Source organism: Ornithodoros turicata, unplaced genomic scaffold (genome assembly GCF_037126465.1).
Source record: "Ornithodoros turicata isolate Travis unplaced genomic scaffold, ASM3712646v1 Chromosome111, whole genome shotgun sequence".
NCBI lineage: Eukaryota > Metazoa > Arthropoda > Arachnida > Ixodida > Argasidae > Ornithodoros > Ornithodoros turicata.
Window position 1 is genome coordinate 356,692 of NW_026999297.1, and position 8,899 is coordinate 365,590.

Below are 8,899 nucleotides of genomic sequence, written 5' to 3' on the forward strand. Positions count from 1 at the left end.
GAAGATTTCTGTTCGATGTGTACCTGCGAGCGTACTTCGTCAAGTAAAAAGAATAGTGAATTCACGACTTTAATGTTAAAATGTTTAACGGAATTTTCTATTTTGACGTCCACGATTTATTGATTGTAAATGCGTAACGAACGCTGTTGATGTTGTGACTGTATTGTTGAAATGCCAGCGGGCTCCAGTGGCGGGCTCGTAGGCTCGTCACACTGTCGTTGTCGTCGTTTACGCAGTCATCCACGGCATCTCTTGCGAAGATTTCTGTTCGATGTGTACCTGCGAGCGTACTTCGTCAAGTAAAAAGAATAGTGAATTCACGACTTTAATGTTAAAATATTTAACGGAATTTTCTATTTTGACGTCCACGATTTATTGAATGTAAATGCGTAACTAACGATGTTCATGTTGTGACTGTATTGTTGAAATGCGAGCGGGCTCCAGTGGCGGGCTCGTAGGCTCGTCACACTGTCGTTGTCGTCGTTTATGCAGTCATCCACGGCATCTCTTGCGAAGATTTCTGTTCGAGGTGCACCTGCGAGCGTACTTCGTCAAGTAAAAAGAATAGTGAATTCACGACTTTAATGTTAAAATCTTTAACGGAATTTTCTATTTTGACGTCCACGATTTATTGATTGTAAATGCGTAACTAACGCTGTTGATGTTGTGACTGTATTGTTGAAATGCCAGCGGGCTCCAGTGGCGGGCTCGTAGGCTCGTCACACTGTCGTTGTCGTCGTTTACGCAGTCATCCACGGCATCTCTTGCGAAGATTTCTGTTCGATGTGCACCTGCGAGCGTACTTCGTCAAGTAAAAAGAATGGTGAATTCACGACTTTAATGTTAAAATCTTTAACGGAATTTTCTATTTTGACGTCCACGATTTATTGATTGTAAATGCGTAAGTAACGCTGTTCATGTTGTGACCACTGATCTCGATTGTAAAAGGCTGGATCGCGGATAGGGAGCGCGAGCGTGAAGAAACCGGCCGCCATCTTACTGTACCCACAACAGCCGCCGCAGCGATCATGGCAACTTCTTGCAATTACGGTCGTACCAACCGTACTGGCAAGGTTGCAGGGCCTAAATTTATACAGGTGAGTCACTCTTCATCGAGGAATAAATAGGCGTCCATTCTGTATATTTACTTGACCATTATGAAGTGTTTTATTGCCCAAAACGAGCACTGGATGCAGGTTGCTTGATCGCTCTTCCGACGTTCAATCGAGCACACTTGCATTTTACCCGGCGGCAAATACAGTTTGAGTGCATAATATGCTTGAAAGAACACGTTACACTACACAGGTAGTGTTGTCATCAATATATGTGCGAACACTCGAGCGCTTTTTTGCATGCATTGCTAGCATGGTAGACGGTGTTCTCTGCGGAAGCAAGTGCCACATTCATTTCTTTGAATTACCTTCGCGCACAAGCTCGGTATTACGTCATAATAAGACCACGATTGTCACATTTTTTCATGTATTGGTATTGTTTTGTGCCTTGGTTTGATTCGTGACAAAGAATCCTACGTAACGGTGGTGTGGCGCGACTTGAATAACGCCTCTGTGTCTGAGCTGTATCGTCAGCTTGTTATGATAGTAATAATTTGTAGCGTGTCGTGCTATTTGTAGCAGTTTTTAAGGCAAAAGTGGGCTCTCAATACAGGTTTCGTCATGAGGGCTACCCAGTGAATAATCTGTGCAGTGTTATACGGCTGGGTGTACAGGTAAGTATCACGTTCCTCATCCACTGGTTTCTACTTTACAGGAAGGAACAACCTCAGTGCACGCACTGTGGTTAGCCTCTCTCAGTTTTGCATATTTTCTTACATGTTCACATCAGAAACACACCTTAGACTTTAGGCTCCTTCACCCAGCAATATAATAATTAGAGATTATAATTCTTTTTAGAAGAGTTCCCCATATTCTTTTTAGAATAGTTTTTAATATTTTTAATTTTTAGAAGATACAGGGATTGTAAACCATGTTTTAAACTGATGTTTTAACATTTGTCCAATGCATTTATTAAACAACATATTCATTTTTAACTGGTTGCACCCAAACCAATGTTCTGATGTATTATTTCCTTTGTTGTCGATGCACCATAAAAATTGGAATAATCATCATCAATGCAGGTTACTTCACAGCTGCCTCGACATAATCAAGAAATGGGTGCAGAACCTGCGTAATGCCCACAAACTTTGACTACCACAGCACCTCCAGAAAGTAAAGGCATATGTGTCACATGGGATTTTTAAAGGCATTCACAGTATATAGGCATTCACAGTATATATTACAGTTGTGTCTGTGGGGGTCCACTTCGGATGCCTTTACAATTGTTTCATCCCATAGAGGGAAGCAATCTGAGCATTCTTCCAAATGTTTTGCAATTTCAGAGTTTGAAGCTTTATTTTTTACTTTTAATGAATGCTCTCTCAAACGACCATTAGAACAACGTTTTGTCTGGCCAATATAACAGAAACCACAAGCTAAGGGGATCTGGTAAACAACGTTTGAAGAACAGGGGACAAATTTATTCCAGTGATTCTTGCAAAAAACTTCAGGTTTGGTGAAAGGCGTGAGGCGGTCAAGACGGGAGTTGTTCCTGAAAACGATGTTGATTTGAAACTTCCTCGCAACGGCTAACAAGTTGTGAGACACTTTGTGAAAGAAGGGTAACACCACCCGTTTGGGGACAGAGGGCTTAGTGTCAAGTGAACCAGGAAGCAAGGTGTTTAACAAAACATCTAAAGCACCAAGTAACATGTGATGGGGGTAACTAGCATCATTCAAATGGAGAAACTGACTTTCCACAGAGGGGACTCTCAAACTCTGAAATTGCAAAACATTTGGAAGAATGCTCAGATTGCTTCCCTCTATGGGATGAAACAATTGTAAAGGCATCAGAAGTGGACCCTCGCAGAATACTTTTGAGAGAGACCCTTTTCATAACTTCTTGTGGAAACTGTGTCAGCAAACCTTCAGTAATCCCCGGTCCGGCCTTGAACAAACTGCTCGTTCCCCAGAAATGACCTCCTATTTTGTTCTCAAATAGTGTTCCCTTCCCTTCTGTTTGTATATATTTCTTGTTTTGTGAAGTAAAATTTTCAGCTGTGTTTGAGACTTCGTGCTGTGTCTGTCCCTTCGTGTTCCCTTGTCTCGGGGTTTTTACATTATGCATCATCTTCACCAGCTCGCTTGCTTCCTAGCCATTTTTTCATTGTCGTATATTCTCTTTACTCATCATCAGTGATCTTCATTACAAAAGCATATCGTGTTAGACTTTTTTGTTTGCGTTTCACAGACTTGAGTACACGAGGGCCAAAATAACAAAATCACAACTGTTTCAAGCTCCAAATAGTACTGTTGCAATTTGAAGACCATACGTGGAGCTGCATTTTTTGGAATCTGCTCCACATAACAAGCATGACAAAGTCAGCACTGGATAGCAGGACCCCGTCCCCAAGCAGCTTTTCTCACACTGCAGTTGTATTCAACAAAAGCTAGCATGTGAGTGCTGGAGAAGGACATTGAGTTTGGCACAACCGCGCCTGCAAATAATCAGAACACAGGAAGAAGCAAACAAACATAGAAGGGCTGTACTTCAAAAAGGGATAAGTCCTGTGTCTCAAGGAGGTGTTACCACTTTCTAAGTAACTTAATTGATTAACATCACTACCTGATTAACTGTCCTAACGAGTGTGATCTAATTGCGTGAAGTAATTATTTGGGCTGCTTCGGTGTGTCCATATTTGCGAGGCAAAGCACCGCTGTCGTTTACTAAAATACTCTTTCTAAGGCGATGCTTGATATAAATCATACTAAACGCATACACGGCTAAAACAACGGCTGTGATTCTACAGAACGATCTCTTTCTGCCATGCGAGTATATCTTTTCCCGGACCATTCTTTATGGAACAATTTTTGTCCAGAACGCAGTACGGGATATTATATACATGGTTGTTGTTAACCTCAAGTCGTTTCTTATTGAAATATTGGCTGGGAAACGTGCTGTAGTACAATCCCCAGCGCTGCACTGCAGTGACGGTCTAGTTTCGGAATGCAAAACATAACGTAATTAAGAATCGAACGGCAGGACACCTGTGAAACACTGTTAGGATACATCAGTATACTGGCACCTTACAAAATTGTGTGATGACAAACAACGATCAATGCTTGCAACGCAATAAATACTCACAATCTCTGTTGCCTCCCATTGTTTTCTATGGGCGCACACGGCACTTTAGGGCCCACCAACATGGCGGCCCGAAGGCACGCCTCTCCCCCACGAGCCCCTCTCCCATGCGCGATCCAGCCTTTATACATATGGCGAATTCGGGTGGTCATTTCGGAGCAACTTTTTTTGCCAGATCTCGAGCAGTCATGTTCGCTTGGTCAAAATGAAGCAAATCTCGCATGTTCGCGTGGCGCTTTCCGAGCGCTCGGAATTTGCTAGCTAGCACTTTTTTTGCCCGGTCTCAAAACGGTCGAGCAGCAGATTGCTGAACTGTATCCGGTGTCGTCACATCCGCACTGCAACGGTGGCGAGTGCCCTCATTGGCCCGCATGTTGAAATCACGTGGTTTAGCAGACGGCAGAACTCGAAGACTTGCGACCGCGACGCCCCTAGCGTGATCCAAGTAACTAAAACCGCTAGATTCCTAGCAATCATGTTCGGGTGGCAACGGTCACGTGATCCAGCTCGGTCGCCGACCTAGCAAATTCCGAGCGCTCGGCCGTTTTGCTACGAAATGACCACCCGAATTCGCTAATAGAGATCAGTGGTTGTGACTGTATTGTTGAAATACCAGCGGGCTCCCGTGGCGTGCTCGTAGGCTCGTCACACCGTCGTTGTCGTCGTTTACGCAGTCATCCACGGCATCTCCTGCGAAGATTTCTGTTCGATGTGCACCTGCAAGCGTTCTTCGTCAAGTAAAAAGAATAGTGAATTCACGACTTTAATGTTAAAATCTTTAACGGAATTTTCTATTTTGACGTCCACGATTTATTGATTGTAAATGCGTAAGTAACGCTGTTCATGTTGTGACTGTATTGTTGAAATACCAGCGGGCTCCAGTGGCGTGCTCGTAGGCTCGTCACACCGTCGTTGTCGTCGTTTACGCAGTCATCCACGGCATCTCTTGCGAAGATTTCTGTTCGATGTGCACCTGCAAGCGTTCTTCGTCAAGTAAAAAGAATAGTGAATTCACGACTTTAATGTTAAAATCTTTAACGGAATTTTCTATTTTGACGTCCACGATTTATTGATTGTAAATGCGTAAGTAACGCTGTTCATGTTGTCACTGTATTGTTGAAATACCAGCGGGCTCCAGTGGCGTGCTCGTAGGCTCGTCACACCGTCGTTGTCGTCGTTTACGCAGTCATCCACGGCATCTCTTGCGAAGATTTCTGTTCGATGTGCACCTGCAAGCGTTCTTCGTCAAGTAAAAAGAATAGTGAATTCACGACTTTAATGTTAAAATCTTTAACGGAATTTTCTATTTTGACGTCCACGATTTATTGATTGTAAATGCGTAAGTAACGCTGTTCATGTTGTGACTGTATTGTTGAAATACCAGCGGGCTCCAGTGGCGTGCTCGTAGGCTCGTCACACCGTCGTTGTCGTCGTTTACGCAGTCATCCACGGCATCTCTTGCGAAGATTTCTGTTCGATGTGCACCTGCAAGCGTTCTTCGTCAAGTAAAAAGAATAGTGAATTCACGACTTTAATGTTAAAATCTTTAACGGAATTTTCTATTTTGACGTCCACGATTTATTGATTGTAAATGCGTAAGTAACGCTGTTCATGTTGTCACTGTATTGTTGAAATACCAGCGGGCTCCAGTGGCGTGCTCGTAGGCTCGTCACACCGTCGTTGTCGTCGTTTACGCAGTCATCCACGGCATCTCTTGCGAAGATTTCTGTTCGATGTGCACCTGCAAGCGTTCTTCGTCAAGTAAAAAGAATAGTGAATTCACGACTGTTAAAACCTTTAACGGAATTTTCTATTTTGACGTCCACGATTTATTGATTGTAAATGCGTAAGTAACGCTGTTCATGTTGTGACTGTATTGTTGAAATACCAGCGGGCTCCAGTGGCGTGCTCGTAGGCTCGTCACACCGTCGTTGTCGTCGTCTACGCAGTCATCCACGGCATCTCTTGCGAAGATTTCTGTTCGATGTGCACCTGCAAGCGTTCTTCGTCAAGTAAAAAGAATAGTGAATTCACGACTTTAATGTTAAAATCTTTAACGGAATTTTCTATTTTGACGTCCACGATTTATTGATTGTAAATGCGTAAGTAACGCGCCCAGACAACACGAAACCTCACTGGGACGTCCGAAAAAGATCCCCACATCCCACGTCCCGCGTGGACAATCCCTTAGACGTCCCAGGAACAGCCGCGGAGGGCAACCACCATGAAGTCCATCATGAGTACTTCGGCGGTCGTAATGGGGACTTCCCTCCCGCTCTCCCACTTTCCTTCTTCTACTCTCTCGCAAACACTCGCAAACTGCGAGGCCGAATTATGGCGTCCGTTAGCATCCAGATGGAGCTAATCATTTTAATTTCTCACTAGCTTTGTAATGTTGCTCACAGCATTGTTTGAGTAACGCAAAGCTGCTAACGTAGACAATAGACGTGCCGCGGATAATTGCATGTCATGCTTTTGAGGTTGGTAACAAGCAAACGGTCATATACGGTACTGCGGCTGAGTGAAACTGAACGCTAAAAGTGGCAGGAGCAGGACGGTTGTCCGTTCTTTGCATTTATGGCTTCCATGATGGCGGCGTGCGTCCGTGCGTATTGCCACAGTTTGATGTACAAGTGAGAGACATGGACGGCAGTATAGGTATGGCTCTTTTTTAGGTAACGATAGTTTGTCACGGATTCTGTTTTTCATAATGCAGTGAAGTTTTGCAGCCTACGGACATAATTTTCCGGCAGTTCAGAGAGAACACGTTTGACAACGTAAAGAGCGTTTAGTGTGTTTTTCCCCAGTTTCAGGGTTCGTTATGAAGACGTTTGACAAGTAGCTAAGTTGAGAAGTTGTTTGAGAACTCGCTACCAATGACCGAGTCCAGAACAACACTGTAAGTTAGAGTGACAGTGAGTTTTATTATCAAATACAAATAGTATGAAAACACTGTCTTGTGACAAACATGTATCTTGCATGTATAACGCGTTGAATGTCATTTCAGGGGATCAGTCAATGAAGGATTTGCCAAGTTACAGCAGCCTCCTATCCATCACAAGCTTTTGGCCTGAACGCAGACATGGTAAGCTGTAGTACTCTTTCTCTAATTTCAGGTTAAACCAGGGCCAGTGCATTCATTGCGTGGGAATCAGCTTGTACACATGGATAGCGTAAGCTAGCTTGCAGTACGACAAAAAGGATGCTGTGTCAGGGGTAACTGACTGTCCTCTGTCCTATGCACTTTAAGATTGCTCTCAGCAGAAGATTACTCACTTCTATCTTCCCAGTTCAGAAGAACAAGTCAGCGTCATTTGCAAGGTTTTTCATTTCTATCCCAAGCAGAGCACCCAGTGATGCAATTCTTAACATTTTCCTATCTATATAGGTAACCACAACAGTTCTTTCACAGCGGCCTGTCCTGCAGCATCCCAATGAACAACTACTGTACGACCCGTATGGGAATTTTTTTTCATGAGCAGATCAACAATGCCAAGGTAATTAAATTTGTGATAGGATTCCAAGTATGTCCCTGCTTGCAGGGGCTCTATTTGGCATGCCACTGACCTGTATTACCACGTGAGGCTTGCGAACTGGGCATGTTTACCTCCTGTACTGTTTCAGAGCAATCAGTATAAGTTAAATAACGCAATCTATTTATTTTCTGTGTGTATATGCATACTATGTGGACAGTATAAGAACAGCTTGGGATAAGAGTTTACGGAACACGGCACCTGCGTATTTCTTCATCGGAGGGCCTCCCTGCTAGCTATCACGAAGCGGCCGAATAGGGAACAGGTGGCGAGCTACTCTATCTATCCCTCAGTATGTATGTCCACTCCTTTTTGCTGCTAGGTTGTCGCTCCATTGGAGAAATGCGACACCCTGTTGTTCCGTGAACTTTTGTCCCAAGCTGTACATACAGGTTTTCGCCCCAAGCGGTATCTAAGTAGCTCTTTTTTCTTTTTTTTTTAATTGTATTCTCAATAACAAAACATTTTGTATACTGCCCTGGAACGAAAGAAAACTCTATGAAGTATATGGTCTAAATATTTAATGACGTCTCGGTTTTGCTTGTTGTCAGGTTACCTCACGAAGATCCGGGTGCCTCAAGCGTCTCTACCTTCATGGGAAATGAAATAGACAAATATGTCGTGACTGTACCACGCATCGCGAACTCAGAAATGTCACAAATCAGGAGCAGCAGATGGAAGCAACAAAGAGGACATTTAAACTGTGTGTACTCATATACATAGCCTTGTTTCGGTTACTTAGTTGAAAACTGTACCGCTCGCTTATGAGACAAGCATATGTTGCCTTGCGCGTTAGAAAAATCTATTAAAATTGCCTTTGTAGTAAGCTGTGTATTTTTATAGGGACACGCTACATCAGACATCAGCTCTAGATTCATGGTTTAAAAATCTGATACTAACACGGCAAATTTTGAACTGTAATTTTGAAAATTGAATTTCTCAGCATGAGAAAATTATTAAATTGCTTGTAATTTGTGACAAATGTTATAGATAAAACATTTCAAGTGAAAATGTGCTCTGGATGTGCAAGCTATCCTTCCTATCTTTTTTTAGTGTGGAAGCTGACAGGTCTTGTGTGTACACAAATTATCTATGGATCTTTGTGGCAATCTCAGAAACGGCATTATATTAATTTGCTTGTATCTGTATGTCGATATATGCATAGTTTGCTA

General features: G+C 43.1%; 1 long non-coding RNA gene across 1 annotated transcript; it reads left to right on the forward strand.

Moving 5' to 3' along the window:
* The first annotated feature begins 6,794 nt into the window (after positions 1-6,794).
* LOC135371562 (uncharacterized) lies at positions 6,795-8,427 on the forward strand. Its single transcript, XR_010415642.1, has 4 exons — positions 6,795-6,852; positions 7,002-7,093; positions 7,202-7,691; positions 8,279-8,427. It is a non-coding gene; the product is annotated as an uncharacterized LOC135371562 (long non-coding RNA).
* The last annotated feature ends 472 nt before the right edge of the window (positions 8,428-8,899 follow it).